Below are 16,371 nucleotides of genomic sequence, written 5' to 3' on the forward strand. Positions count from 1 at the left end.
AAAGTATCTTGACAAAAGTTAGCTCTGAAAACATCCTCTATAAATGGTATCCAACCCCTACTTGAAATCTTTGAATGAAAGAGGTCCCAAGGCATTTAATTTCATATGGTTCAAAAGCTAAGCCTTTTCTTATCTCCCTCTATTAGCTCTGCCCACTGGCACCAAGCAGAACATGTCCAATTTCTTTTTCACATGATGTCCTTTCAAGCACTTGTAGAAGTTAACATATTCCTCTTATTTTCAGATTTTTGTATCACATCTATTGTTTCACATTATGGCCTCATAAGATTCCAAAAACACAATTACACTTTAGTAACTGGTTCAAAAGGATGATGGGTGATCTCAAACTAGGGATGTAGAGATGCCCTAATAGTAACCAAGTCATTTTTTCGACCATTTATTTTTATTTGGTAATGATAATAATTATGCCTCTGAAATCAGAGAAAACTACACAAATGATTAAGGAGCCCTTTTTTTTTTCTTTTCATTTACAAAGTCTCTTCAGAGATTTTAGACTCTGGTTACTTTTTTTGAAAATTTTGGTAGAATTATTTCCCTATCATAGCGTCTTATAAAATTTCATTTGTAAAGGTAGAAAAATGTAGCAAGATAAGGACTACTGCTACCTCTGTGTGCTCTGCATGACTCGTTCTCCATATAATATAGCTGAACTCTGCTCTTTAGCAGTAGTAGTAGTCTGAATGAATCACTATGAAACCATTAATATCGCACTAAAGAGATGGTTTGGATATCAACTTTATTTAAGGCAATGGGGTGGTTAAGTGACTTGCCTAAGGTCACACAGCTAGGTAATTAGTGTCTGAGGTTGGATTTGAACTCGGGTCCTTCTGACTCCAGGGTTGGTGCTCTATCCCTTGCACCACCTAGCTGCACCTCAGATCTCTCTCTCTCTCTCTCTCTCAGAATCACAGGTCTGGACAAAATTATATGTATGAAAATGCCAAAATAAAAAAAAAACCTTTTGTTAATAACTAATAGAGAAATTAAGTGGTTATTATAGGCTTAGAAATGAAACTATGCTTTTCCATGATTTGTCTGCAAGAGAAAGTACACCTACAGAACACAAAAATTCTTTATTCAGTCTAATCCAGTATCAGTTGAGATTAAATGCTATATTAAAACAAAGGTTTTAAAAAATTACAGCACAATTAAGCAAGATAGCAACTTAAGTCACTAAGCTTAATTAAATATTCCTCAGCTTTCATGTAATTTTCAGCTACTCTGAAAGGTATTTTGAAAAAAAAATTACATCAATTTTCACTGTTTTATAGAAAAAATTCAAAACAATAAAGAAACCAGAAATAAATATGGAAAAGCAAGCATAAAAAAAATAAAAAACACCAAAATGTTCACCCACTTCTAACTCACTGATCAGTCTTCTACATCCTTTTAAACCTCACTTTCCTAACTTTCCTTATCTCCCAGCTTTACCTTTTTCATGCCCTGTAAAAAGTACTTTGGAGATTGCTCAGAATAGGTCACTTTGTCCCTGAAGAGATATTTATATTTTGAAATGCTACTGTTTCCTTGGTTGGATATCTATCACATTTCTCTACTAACTACCCTAACTTGTGTCTTGTTGCTATTATAACTGCTCTGAGGTCCACTGAAGTGAAGGGAGAACACCTGGAACTCCATGGATGCTTTATCTCTAGTCACCCTGAAACTAGGTTCTCAAGGCTGACTCTTCCCTGGCACTCAGAAAGAGCCCCAATCACTTTTACCCAGAACAGTCAGGCACCAACCTAGGTATTAAGAGAAAATGGGTATTCTTTTTTTTTTAAATTTTAGTGTAAAAACTGTTTATTAACATTTTCTGTTACTTGTCAAAAATTGAAAGCAAAGTCAGTATATGTTAAAAGTTGCAGCTGCCTAATCAAAATTACTTCCCAGAGACAAAAAAAAATTTTAAGTGTCCCCTTTGGAAAAAGTACAATTTCTGAATTTCACTATTTAATTTCTTTATCTTCTTGTTGATAACTACAGCTATCCAATGGCCATTATACACACACACCATTTCTATATGTTGTTATGTTACTTCAATATTTATTATATTCATATTATAGAAAAGATACCAGGTCTTTAATTACTAAGATCAACATACATTATTCCAATTCAACACTGCTCCTACTATAGCCAATCACTTCTTAGAGAAGGGAAAATATTTATTGTTTGTCATGCATTAGATATGCTACTGTGAACAAGAAAATACAGAAAAATAGTTTCTTAAAGTATAATTTTTTTAAAGCATTTAATTTTATTCAGTGAAAACAAAAATCCATTTTGAATGACTAGATGATACAATAGCCACTCTTGCTGCTTGAAAGAGGCTCAAAATGAACAATTTTCTTTGGAAAATGGCTATGTCAACCAACAAAATAAAGAAATAATTATCCACGTGTTAGCCTCAATCACCAGATGACTAGTGACTAACCTCTATAACTATTAGACTTTATCTTCCACAATCCATTGGTTTATGTCCAAAGAATTGATCTTAAATGTCTCCTGGAGACTCAGTATTGATGTCTGGCCGTCACATTTTTAATGTTCATCTCCTCATTACTGACCCAAAGACAGCTGGCTAGCTCCAAGCCTCTCTTGAATTTGCTTCCCTACTCATCTCCAAATCACTCTCAGTACTTGTTCGTAGAGAGGAAAAGTCTAACTTGCTTCTCTATGCTCAAATGACATGTAGATTTATAGTTCCAATATTATAGTAATTTCTAGAAGTATTTAAAAATCTACAGAAATTTTAATGTTATAAGGAGTTGATGACATAATATAATTTAGATCGCTGAACAGTCAGAATTATATAATGAACTATGAGATGCCAACATTATATAGATTTAGTAGCAATAAAATAATCTGGAAGCTCTGAATTTTCCTATATCTGAGAGGATATCATACTGTTTGAAAAATAATCTAGGTTGTTTAGATAAGCAATTGAGTGGCTTTATTCACTTTTGGTTTCATATCTAATTTCATAACTCAAAGTGAATTTCTATTTCCTCCATATTAACATTTCTACTTTCTCCATATTGACACATGCTCTTGTTCTGCAGTTGAAATCATTTACTGAAATAAGAAATCCTATGGTATTCTTATTGTTGAGTTGATGATTCTGTGTAAGAAAATAGTGCACATACAAATGTACAAAAGAGGCATTTGCATACAATAGCCTGTGCCCTCTTCAATAACTATACAATTTGATCTTTACACTTCTGTCCAGGGAAAACACAAAAAAACCCAGTTTATCATGCTAAGAAAATGGTTCAGTTGACTGCCATAAAGGAAGTACATAGAAAACAATGAAAACAAATCACATTCTTAGGTTCCGTGATTACTGAGAGGATTTCCCCTGCCATAAGTGCTTTATTATTATGTCTTAAAAATATAGGAGCAGCAGCTTATCACAAGTCTTCACTGCTGTGCAATAATGATGGTACCAGAACACCACAACAGACTCCCAGATGAGGCGGTTGAACCATGGGACGTCACACCCTTATGCTTCTTCTTGCTCTGGATAATTAAGAATTTTGCGGTGTGCTTGACGCAAATATTGTTGCTGTTTGAAGTAAACCTTAAATGCTCCTTTTATGGCAACAAAAGCAATTCCACCCTAAAATGCAAGCAAAAGAAAATCTTTCAAAGTCAATAGAACAGCTTTAGTGTCTCCTCTTTTTTTTAAAAACTAAACAACCCAGGTAAAAGAAATTTATATCAGGAAAAGGAATTATATTCAGCTCAAGTGATATATGCTCTCTATAGATTAGGTCAGATGACTACAAATTAATCTATCCTTTCTCTGCTTGAGGTTGGGACCCTCTGGAGGTGCCTCACTACATTTTAGCTTGTTCTTATTCATCTCTCTTGCCTTTAGTTCTAAGTCTAGAGAGGGTAGAGTGCTGGAGGGTATACTATTGTCAGTAGACTCCATGAAAAATGGAGGAAGGAGAAAGATAATGGAGAAATAATATTTCAATTCATTTTCATTTGGAGTAAACAGTCCACAATATACAAAAATATAAATATAGAAATGCTACAGACTATATATGTACTGTAAGCCCTAACTGACTCACATGTATGTGTATACACACACAAATTTGATTTTCTAGATATGCCCTTTTGCTTTGAAAATTTTGACAAAGCAGAAGTAAAGCAATCTTACCAAGATTGTCCTTTGTAGGTTAGAATTAACACTAACTGAACATCAATTTTCCAACTATCGTAGCAATAGTGGGAAAGACAAGAGCTCCACACAAATTTCGAGTGGCAGAGACATGATCTGCCAAAGGATTTGCCTCAGCTGGAATACGAGGAACAGGACATCCAATCCCTAGGAAAATAAACTGAAATATATCAATACTGATAATGTAAAGAAAGGAAAATTCAAATAATTTTTAGCCAGTTTTATCTATTTTTAATATTCTGACAGTTTGTGAACTTTCTCCTAGCTATTCTCTCTTCCCCCTCCCCCCTTAAATAATTTCTACTATATCTCAAAATTTCAATGTGCATTTTAAAATTTCAAATACATTTTTCTATGAGATTATTCTAAGACTTAAAAAGATTACAGTCTCCTACAAACATACAGTTTTTGGGTATTATACCTGGAAATATACTGTTCAAAATCTGTAGTTTATTAGAGTACTTGCGCCACAATCTTAGAACGTAGTCTTCCCAGCGAATCATCTTGCCTAATATCAGCATAACAGGAATAGTGGGAAGTCCAAATTAAAAGGAATAAAGGATCAGCTCTTTCCATAACATCCAAACCTTCTTTATGGCCTACCACCTGTGAAACAAGAATATTTGCTATTTTATAACATAAAACAAAAGAATAGATGTAGTTAATATGTTTCAATCTCTATAAATAAATTTTAAAGCAAATAGCTTCTCCAATCTCCTGTCAGCCCTTAGTCTATGCCTGTAGATTCTCCCTCTCTCTTTTCCTGTCTCCTGAATCACCCAGAATCCATTTTCTGTCCCTGCCCCACTCCCAAAGAAGGGTTCCTGATCAGCCATTTTTCTCACCCAAAGCCCGGAAGGATCTCATTCCTTGCAGCTGTTACTGCAAATTGGCAGTCTTGTTACCTCCCAGTTTGAAAAAGGCTTTTCTCCAACCACAAAGTGGGACAGGCTCAGGAAAGTATAAGTTTAAATCTTGAGTTTAAATTTGGGTACAGAAAAATTGGTGTTCATGTTTCTTTTTTTTTTATGAGTAGTATGGAGGAGGGAAAGGTGTCTTGCCAGTTTTTCCTGACTCCATCAGAGACCTAGAAAGTCAGTCAATAAACATGTACTAGACTAAATGCTGGGGGGGGGGGGGGGGGTACAAAGTTAGAACCGCTCCCTGCATTCATGGAGCTTACATTTTGAGAGAGGAAACAATTAAAAATAACTAGGTACATAAAAGACAAACAAGATATTTACAAAGTAATCTCAGAAGGGCAAAACACTATCAGTCAGGGAATGAGGAGAGGCCTCTTGAAGTCCTGAAGAAGCCAAGAAGGAAGGAAACTCCAGCTTGACTAGAGCTAAGTCAGTGCTCCAGTCAGGGTCAAGGTGTGGAGGTGAGCAATGGCAGTGCCATGGTAGCTATTTGGAAAGTGGGGACGAAGAGAGTGGATGAAACCTGAAGTTGTGAAGAGGGGTGAGTGAGCTCTGAAGAATCCCGAACACCGAAGAGAGGAACTTCTGTTTGACTCAAGTTCGACCTCACCCCCTGGAGGCTGCCTAGTCCAGTCACTTGGCAGGGGGGATGGCTCTTAGAAGCAACCAGAAGGGAAGGGGAGGTAGGTCCAGAAGAGTTGGTGCATTGTTCTAAGGTTGGACTGAGATTTTTGGTAGAGAAATAGGTTCAAGTAAAAGTGTATTTTTTAACTATGTTTGGTCCCGTGGAAGAGTCTACCAGTGTCAAAGAGGGGAATGCCCTACACAAGGCGATTCGGCTGATAAGAGGCCAAACAGAAAACATCTTCTTTTAGAGACAGGTCCCCTCAAAAAACATAGGCCACAGGAAAGGAACTGCTGTTGGTGTTCATTAAGTAAAGGTCACTTCCCATGATGGGACTGGACTAGAGGAGCCTGCAGTCCCTTCCAAAGGCTGATCTCTATACAGTAACAGCTCCAGGAGAGGAGAGAACTAGTGATGGAAAAGTTAGAACCCTTTCAAAGAGGGATGACTTTGGTGAGTCTTTTAAATAAGTCCTGCCATTCAAGATGCCCTTTCTGTCATCTCCCTAAAACCAAGAACAATCTTATCATTCCCAGTGTAATCCCTGCCACTGCCAGGAACTAGTATTTTTTTTTTCCTGTCAGGTTTGTCAAAGATGAGTTCAAGTCAAAAATAATTTTTATTCTTTCAGCTCCCAAACTCTGTGACTTATGGAAAAAATTGCAATTTGAGGAAGAGTGAGGAGAGAATCAGGAAATTCCAAAAAGGAGAAGAGCTCTTGATGTTCTTTAGTGGGTTACTTGAAATGGGGGAGGTGGTTCTAGAATGTACTGAGTATTTGGGAAAGTTGAGGACAATGGGAGACTTCCTCTCAGAATAGCATATTAACACATATACATATGAATCCTAACATTTTTCAGTAACTTATATAAGAGGATATATAGGTAGCTATACACTGGCTCTCATGCCATTATACACTTCCTATATTTCACCAAACCAGTTTTTGTTCCTTTCTTTATATCTCCTTTGTTGAATTTTTACAAATTATAAAAGGAGATATATATATCCAAAATAACTCAATTTCTGAAGCCGGGCCAGAATCACACATCTAGATTGCTACTTTACCATAACTTAGACTAAGCCAACTTGTATATACAGAATCCAAAATTTTAAGAGTTGGAAGGATCTGAGGATTCAAGTGGTCCAACCATCTACTCTAAGTGGGAGCCTTCTCTTCAAGATCCCCAACAAATCATCACACCTAACCTTTGAACACATCCAATATGAAAAGTTCACTAAGATTCAAGTCAGATGCTTTCACATAAGACAGCTCTAGTAAAAGTTATAGAATGAGCTGCTTGTAACATTCACATATGTGATCCTGGCACAAGTAGAGAAGGAATGGTGTGAAATTTAATAGATATAAATATACAGTTTTTTACATTGAGTTAAAAACAAAAAGTTCAATAAATAAAAGATGATAGTAGAAACAGAATTTCACCCGAAAAAAGGTCTGAAGCTTTTAAAGCTAAATTGCAAGTTTAGTTAAGAATGAACAGTATGTTAGGACAGCAAAGAAAATTAAAGTGATTTTAGACTGTATTAAGAAAGGAATAATAGGGGCGGCTAGGTGGTGTAGTGGACAGAGCACTGGCCCTGGAGTCAGGAGTACCCCAGTTCAAATCTTGCCTCAGACACTTAATAATGACCTAGCTATGTGGCCTCGGGCAAGCCATTTAACCCCATTACCCAGCAAAAACCTATTAAAAAAAAAACAAAACAAATTCAGGATTAAAAAAAAAAAAGAAAGAAAGAATGACCAATACAAGAAAGGTAAGAGTTTTGCTGTACCAAAGTAGAAAAGTACTCTTCTCAGGCCACACCTGGGTTGTGTTCAGTTCTGGGAACTTCATTTTAGGAAGGTCACTGATGAACAGGAGAAAATTCAAAAGAACAACCAATACAGTGCAAGAACTTTAGATCAAGCCAAATTCAAAGAATCAGGGAGGGTTAACCTGGCAAAGAAAAGAGTGAAGAAGAAAGAATAGCTGTTTTTAAATATATAAGGAATTGTCATGTTAAAGAAAGGCCACATGTATTCTGCTTGGTCCCAGAAGACAGAGTAGATTTAGATTTAATTAAGGAAAACCTCTTTTCAAAATTTTCAACAATTGTCTTGGGGCTCTTCCCCTCTACCCCCCCCCCCCCACATACTCACAGTGGGAAGCATTCAAGAAAAGGCTGTACAACTGCTCAAAATTGTACTTATAGAGAGGCTCTTCAGGTATATGTTGAACAATATGATTTCAGCAGTAATTGCCTACTATAAAATGCTGTGTTGTGAATTCCTATATGGTAGTGGGAAAGTAACCCAGGACCCAAACATAAGACAAAGAATAAAAAGAGATGGAGGGAGCAGCTAGGTGACCCAGTGGATACAGTGCCAGCCCTGGAGTCAGGAGGGCTTGAGTTCAAATATGGCCTCAGACAATTAATAATTACCTAGCTGTGTGACCTTGGGCAAGTCACTTAACCCCATTGCCTTGCAAAAAGAAAAAAAAAGAAAAGATGTAGACAAGAATTTTAAAAGGTTTGTCCTTGAGACTGATAAGTTAAAGCATGAAGGATTTATTAAATCTGTATAAAGTGAAGCTGGTAGAATATCAAAAGGGGAAAATGTAATGGTAGCTCAGTTGTAGATAAGCTTATTACTAAGGTATGAGTATGGAAAGACTAGCAGGTTGGCTAGCAATTTAAGAGTCAAAGCAACTGCTAAGCTACAGTAAAGTCAAATAAAGAGAGTAGGGGTATAAGTAAGAATCATGCTAATTAGAGGACATTGCCAATGGCACTACTCAAGCCAGGACCACCAGCACACACCAGGAAGAAAAGTGGACTTGGAACCTCTAGTCCCATAGAAGAAAAATCTGTAGTCCACCAATAAGAGTCTGTAGAGCCAAAAGAACTGGCTGCTTTCAGAAAACTGGAATAGATGGTAAGTGCTAAAGCTATAAATCTGGAAGCAAAGGGCCTAAAATATCAAGGGAAGTTAATAGGATTGAGGCATGAAGTTCTGAGCTGCCTCTAAAATTCACAGCACTGAAAGTGCTGATTTAATAGAAATTAAACACTGCTAAATACAAACTGATAATTCATATGAAGCTAGCTAAACAAGCTTGCGTCAGAATTAATTTTTTCAATTTTTATGAAATTAGTTATGTTCTTTAATATTCTACTTTTCTGACAGATATATCAGATTCATGTTGGGTAGGTTTTAATTTTACATATTTATGCATGTATTTAAGTTTCTGCATATTTAAGTCTGATGAGTGGGGCAATTAAGGGAAACATCTAAGAATTTGTCCCTGATCCTCTTCTTCCATGTCAACTGATATACAAAGCCCTCTTCCCTTGATTAACTCTAAGAACAATAATTACTGAGTCCTTGGAACTGAATATGGAATTGAAAGTGACAAATTTTCCTTCTATTCAGTAATGGGATCAGCTTCAAACAGATTTATAACAAGGTTCTGATTTGATTCATCCATTCTATTATTTTTCCTCCTGTTTCATCATGTCTAGCTCATAACTGTCCCTTTTCTACGATGTAGCATAATACAATACTTTTCCCCAAGGAACTTAAAATACAATTAGTGGAAAAAGGCAAAAAATACACAAAAAAATTAACAGAGTAATGTCACAAAGTTGTAGACAGTTACCTACCATGAGTAATATGAATTTGTAGAAGTCACTCTGTGCTGCAAATACTTGAGAAGACTTCATAAAAGAGGGATTTCACTGAGTCTTAAAGGATAGGTGTGATTTCAATAAGTGGAGAAATGAGCAAAATGGCAAGAAAGATGAGTTTAAAGGGTAAAGATCAACAAATCAGTTTGGCAAGAAGGGAAGAGAAGAGAAAGTACTTAAAAAGGTAGTCTGAGATCAGAGTTTAGAAGGAATCAGGAGAAGAAATCAAAATGTAACTGGTTGGCAATGTGGAATCACTGAATGTTCTAGGATATGGAAGTGACACTGTAAAAGTACTTTATTTGGAAGATTAATCTTGCAGTAATAAATAAGATGAGTGGAAAAAGAGAAGACAGCAGGAAGACACGTGAGGAAGTTTTGTAGTAATACAGACAGGGGAGTGTAAGGAGGTGACTGCAACAGGAATAGGAAGTAATGGAAAAGTGTGAGACAAAAATTGGCTTGATTTGGTGACTGAATGGAGTAGCCAGTTAGGAAGCCAAGGGTTGAGGTTAAACTAGAAGAACTACTAGAAAAATGGTGGGACTATTAAAAGGAAGAGAGATGAGATACCAGTATTGGGAGTTGAGATGAGGCAGTTAAGAGATTTGAGACTTCTGAAAAGCATAAGATGTAGATTTTGAAGTTACCTCAATAGAGATGATAGTTGAAGCTTACAGAAGCAGATGAACTTTGAGAGAATGAGACTGAAGAGCTGAGGGCTGAGGCTGAGCCTTGGGGGACTTTCACAGTGAGAGCACAAAATTTATCTCTTGACTGCTGATTTATGCCTTTAAAAAAATCTTAACAACAATAAACAATCTGCTTATTAAATCTTAAGACAGCAAAAGGGATTATAAAAATTGAATAAAATGGTGAACCTGCATCACTGTCACAGCTCCATAAGTCACAGCAGTCCAATAGATAGAGCCAACCATTATTCCTGCTGCAGCAAATGGACAGGCTTTTGAGATCAGTCTATCTGCAAGATCCAAGACGTAAACAACTGGACCTATAATAAGAAGGAAAACAAACAAAACTTCAAAATAAAAAAGGACCTTAAAGAGTAGAAGGGGAAATTTAATAATTTTTGACTTAATACAATATTTTTTATGAGTGCAAATATATTTATGAACAGTGTTGTAAGACATTAGAAGTATTAAGGTAACCCTGAGAGGAAGACAAATTTGAATACAGTATCAGAAATTCTCAAATTTTCAAACATGCATTTATTCATTTGCTTGTATACCTAAATTTGATGCCTAATTTCTGATTTTGGAACTCTTAAGCTCACTTTACTGACTCTATCCAGTATTTTCTTGACTGAAATGTTGAAAAATAGTTTAAAGTAAATGTTTCAGACTGAATTTCAGGAGTACTGTATTTCATGAAAAAAGTTTGAGAGAGAACATAAATTAATTCCTATATACTTTCTTGATGATGGTAAAAGTTTTTGCAGCATATGCAAATTGTGTCTTTCATGAAGTGTTTAATTTCAACATTCAAGGACTGTTTCCCTTGAGAAGCTATATGAAAGGGCTAGACTTAGAGGAACTCTCCTGCCTGCAGGCCAAGCACACCCAACTCCAGTTTACTGAACAAAAAAAGAACTGAAAATTCAGGGTCAGGTCTAGAAGTAGTGGTATGGACATATATAAACCATATCTAAGATTCTATATTTTCTAGACACTTCACTCAAGGTGAAATTTGCTAATAAATCATATTTTATCTACTATGTGAAAGCATTTGGGAAATGTCAATGTAGGACCTGCCCACTTGTGGTTTACAATAAAGATGAAAAAAAAAAAGAATGAGTTGACTATTTTGGCATGATATAAAAGCAAAATAAATGTGATGAGAAAAAAAACAAATTAAAGGTGAAGATTATATGTAGAAAAACAAGTCACATGAAGTGATATAACAGCAAAATGTCAAAAAAAACACCAACAAACCCTGGTAGAGAACTTCAGAGACAACTTATGGATGAAATGGCTCATTTTATGACCTTGGGAGTCAGAAATATAGCTAGTTCCTGTATACAGAAATGTAGCAATGTGCAAGGGAAAGAACATTTGATTAGGAATCAGTAAGTAGACCTATGTCTGCTCCTAGCTCTGCCATTTAATAGTTATGTGATCCTGTCACAGTTTTCTCATCTATAAAGTTAAGATAATTATATCTGTGCCAGATAGCTAAAAACTGAATTAAATATCACAACAGTTATTGTGAATTTAAAATATGGTGTAACATATGATACAGGTGATATTTTGACTATAGAACTAAATGGACCTTGAAACTTTTTTGAATTTTAAATTCTCTCCCTGCCTCCCCAACTCACTGAGAAGGCATATAAAATGATCATCAATTACATGTGTAATCATACAAAATGTATTAGTCATGTGGCGAATAAAAAAAGTTGAGAAAATTATACCTTAAATTTATACTCAAGAGTTTATCAGTTCTCTTCCTGGAGATTGATAACATATTTTACATGATGAAATCTTTGGAATGATTTTGGATCATTGCATTGATCAGAGTAGCCAAGTTTTTCATAATTGATCATCATTATAATATTGCTCTTACTGTGTACACAATGATCTATCTCCTCCTGGTTCTTTTCAATACACTTTGTGTCAGTTCATATAGGTTTTCACATTTTTTTTCTGAAATTACTCCCTTAATCATTATTTTTTTTAGGGGGGTAGGGTTTGCAAGGAACGGAGTTAAATGACTAGTCCAAGATCACACAGCTATGCAAGTATTAAGTGTCTTAGCCCAAACTTGAACTCAGGTCCTCCTGACTCCAAGGTCAGTGCTCTATCCACTGCACAACCTAGGTATCCTCCTTTATCATTATTTATAGCAAAACAGTACTTTTCTCCATTATATGCAATAACTTGTTCAGTCATTCCCCACCTGATGAGTATTCTCTCAATTTCCAATTCCTTACCATCACAAAAAGTTGAAATAATTATTTTTGGTCCTACAGGTTCTTTTTCTTTGATCACTTTGGGTACAGACATAGTGATGGTACCACTGGAATAAAAGGTATGCAGTTTTACAACCCCTTGGGCACAATCCCAAATTGTTCTCCAAAACGATTAGACTACTTCTTTTTTTAAGGTTTTTTTTTTTTTTTTGCAAGGCAGATGGTGTTAAGTGGCTTGCCCAAGGCCACACAACTAGGTAATTTATTAAGTGTCTGAGACCGGATTTGAACCCAGGTACTCCTGACTCCAAGGCCGGTGCTTTATCCACTACACCACCTAGCCGCCCCTAGACTACTTCTTAAGATGACCAATAATTTACTAGTATTCCTATGTCCTCTCAAACTCTTTAGCAATTATCATTTCTAATAAATATTAAGTGGTACCTCATAGTTACTTTAAGTTGAATTTCTCTAATCAATAATAATTTAGAATGTTTTAAAAATCACTAGAGATACTTTTGATTTGTTCTTCTAAAAGTTATCTATTCATATTTTTTGACTGTTCATCAACTGGGGAATATATCTTATCTTTAGAACTTTGACTCGGTTCCCTAAGTATCTGAGAAATAAGACATTTACCAGAAAAATTTGCTATGAAAATTTTTTATATTATTTCATTGTCTCTGATATCCTTCAACAAAATGTGGTTTTACACATTATGTCTTTTATTTAGGACTATTTTTTGCTTTTTCGTCATAATTCCTATCCTTGACTTTTTACTTCAATGGAGGCATTATGGATTCTGCTCCAGTCCTTTCCCTCCCTTCCCACCCACCTCCCCTCAGCAGTGAATAATCTGGTGAATATTGAACATATACCTCAGCAGTTGAATAATCAAGTGAATATTGAACATATACATTTGTGTTTAACATGTTTACAGATTAGTCATTTTCAGTATGAGGAATTAGGATTAAGGGAAAAGAAAAGAAAATCATGAGCTAAAAAAGAAGTGTATTAAGAGAAATTTTTAAAAAAGTGAATGTGGGGGCAGCTAGGTGGCAAAGTGCATAGAGCACCAGCCCTGGAGTCAGGAGTACCTGGGTTCAAATCCGGTCTCAGACACTTAATAATTACCCAGCTGTGTGGCCTTGGGCAAGCCCCTTAACCCCATCTGCCTTGCAAAAATCTTTAAAAAAAAAAAGTGAATGTGGTGTTCATTCAGATTATGTAGGGGTTGTTTAGTTTTGTTTTTCTTCCTCTGGATGGGGATAGCATTGTCCATAGGATGTCTCCTAGGGTTGTCCTGGTTCTCTGAACTGTTAAGAGGAGCTGCATCAAAGTTAATCAGTTCACAATATTGTTAATGTGTACAGTGTTCTCTTGGTTCTGCCCCCTTTGCTCAGCAATAGTTCCTGTAAATCATTCTATGTTTCTTTAGTGTCCGAACATTTGCGGTTTCTTTTAGAACAGTACTCCATGACATTCATATACCATAACTTGTTCAGCTATTTCCCAATTGAGGGACATCCCTCAATTTTCCAGTACTTTATTTTAACTGTGTATGTCTATTTCTAATGTGTCTCTTGCATAGGCCATATTATCGGATTCTGATTTCTAATCCATTCTGCTCGTTTCCATTCAGTTATGATTTTTGTCTCTCCTCAAAAGTCTGTTTTGATTCTTACCATTGCATCCCTTAATCTGTTCTCCCTTCTATCATCCTCCCATCTCTTATCCCTTCCCCCCCCCAATTTCCTATTGAGTAGATAAGATTTCTATATCCAAATTAGAGTGTAAATGTGTATGTTTATTTATCCTTCTCTCTTTGAATCAATTCCAATGGTTCATTGCCCACCCTAACCTCTTCCCCCTTCCACTCTAAAAGCTCTTCCTTGCATGCCATTTTTGCCCTAATTGATTCAAACTCATGCCTTCTGTCTATATAGTCTCTCTCTCGGGAGTCTACTGCCCTTGCCCTAATAAAATAAAATTCTTAGCAGTTACATTTATCATCTTACCATATGTAATATAAACAGTTTAAACTATTAAATCCCATGATTTCTCTTTGCTATTCACCTATTTATGCTTCATTTAAATCCTGTCTTTGAAAGTCAAATTTTCCATTCAGCTTTCATCTTTTCATTAGGAATGCTCAAGAGTCCTCTATTCCATTAACTTTCCATTACCTCCTCCCCAACCACCCCAAGGATCATATTCAAATTTTCTGGATAGGTGATTCTTAGGTTGCCATACTTTCTCCTTTGCTTTCTAAAAATTGTATTTGAAGCCAATCATTTAATGCAGAAACTGCTAAATTTTGTGTGATCCTGACTATGGCTCCACAGTATCTGAATTCTTTTTGGCTCTTCGCAGTATTTTCTGCTTGACCTGTGAGTTCTGGAATTTGGCTATAATATTCCTGTGAGATTTCATTTTGTGATCTCTTTCAGGAAGTGATCGCTTTCCATTTCCTTGTTGCCCTATGGATCTAAGATATCAAGGTCTAGGCTTCGTATAAATAATGGTTTCCAGGGCAGCTAGGTGGTACAGTGGATAGAGCACCGGCCATGGAGTCAGGAGTACCTGAGTTCAAATTCGGCCTCAGACACATAATAATTACCTAGCTGTGTGACCTTGGGCAAGCCACTTAACCCCACTGCCTTACAAAAAAAAAAAACCCTAAAAAAATTAAATAAATCATGGTTTCCTATTGTTTTAAAAATTCTTAAATTATCTCTCCTTAATTTACTTTCCAGGTCAATTATTTTTATACATTTCTATTTTTTCATTCTTTTGAATGTTTTATTGTTTCTTGATACCTCATGGAGCTGTTGGCTTCCAGTTGCCCAATTATACTTTTTAAGGAATTATTTTTTTCAGTGAACTTTTATATTTCTTTTCCAATTTGGCCAATTCTGTTTTAAGATGTTCTTTCTTCAGTAAATTTTTATATTTCCTTTTCCATTTGACCTTTTCTGTCTTTTAAGGAATTCTTCAGTGAATTTTACCATTAGATCAATTCTATTTTTTAAGATGTTTCTTTCACTTTCTGCTCGCTCGATCGCCATGGCTCCCATGAAGAAATCTGCAATGAAGGGCGGCAAAAAAGGAAGCAAGTTCTCAAGTTCACCCTTGATTGTACCCATACTGTGGAAGATGGGATTATGGATGCAGCCAATTTTGAGCAGTTTTTACAAGAATGAATCAAAGTGAATGGAAAGGCTGGTAACCTCGGTGGTGGAGTTGTAACCATTGAGAGAAGCAAGAGTAAGATAACTGTGACATCTGAGGTGCCCTTTTCTAAAAGGTATTTGAAGTACCTGACAAAGAAATACTTAAAGAAGAACAATCTACGTGATTGGCTCCAGGTAGTGGCCAATAGCAAGGAGAGCTATGAATTACGGTATTTCCAGATCAACCAGGATGAAGAGGAGGAAGATTAAACCCTTTTGGGTCTGGATACGTTTTGTATATGATCTTGAATAAAACTTGAAACCAAAAAAAAAGTGTTTCTTCAGTATTGTCTCATCAAGTTGTTTGTTAATTCTTTTTCATAATTTTTGCTTCACTCATTTCTTTCCCAAATTTTTCCTCTAATACTCTTCTAGGAATTCTTTTTTAGGACTGGTTCCAATCAGTATTTTTCTTTGAAGTTTTAGTTGTAGGGGTTTCCACATGGTTGTCTCCTGAGTTTGTGTCTTGCCTGCCACCACTATAGTTTATTATAGTAGTTTTTCTTGGTGGGGGAGGGGGCTGTTTTTTTCCCATTTGCTCATTTTTTGCAGCTTTTCCTGACTTTGAATTTCATGTTAAAGTTGGGTTCTACTCACCTGGGGTGGGAAGGTACTGTCCCAAGCTTCAGGTTTTTTTTGTACTTCTATTTTCCAGAGCTAGTTCTGGCATTCTAAAACCTTTTGGTGTTTCCAAAGAGGTGGAGAGGTGTCCCTACAGTTCTTCTGGTCTGAGTTCTGGTCATTACCCAGTTTGTTCTCCTGTA

At 35.9% G+C, this 16,371-nt stretch overlaps 2 pseudogenes; one reads left to right on the forward strand and one right to left on the reverse strand.

Moving 5' to 3' along the window:
- Positions 1-529: 529 nt before the first annotated feature.
- The window catches only part of LOC141521144 (E3 ubiquitin-protein ligase MARCHF5-like), a 59,972-nt pseudogene continuing 44,130 nt past the window's right edge, over positions 530-16,371 (reverse strand).
- LOC141521145 (large ribosomal subunit protein eL22 pseudogene) lies at positions 15,441-15,862 on the forward strand (annotated as a pseudogene).

Source organism: Macrotis lagotis, chromosome 4 (assembly GCF_037893015.1).
Source record: "Macrotis lagotis isolate mMagLag1 chromosome 4, bilby.v1.9.chrom.fasta, whole genome shotgun sequence".
In the NCBI taxonomy this organism is placed as follows: Eukaryota; Metazoa; Chordata; class Mammalia; order Peramelemorphia; family Peramelidae; genus Macrotis; species Macrotis lagotis.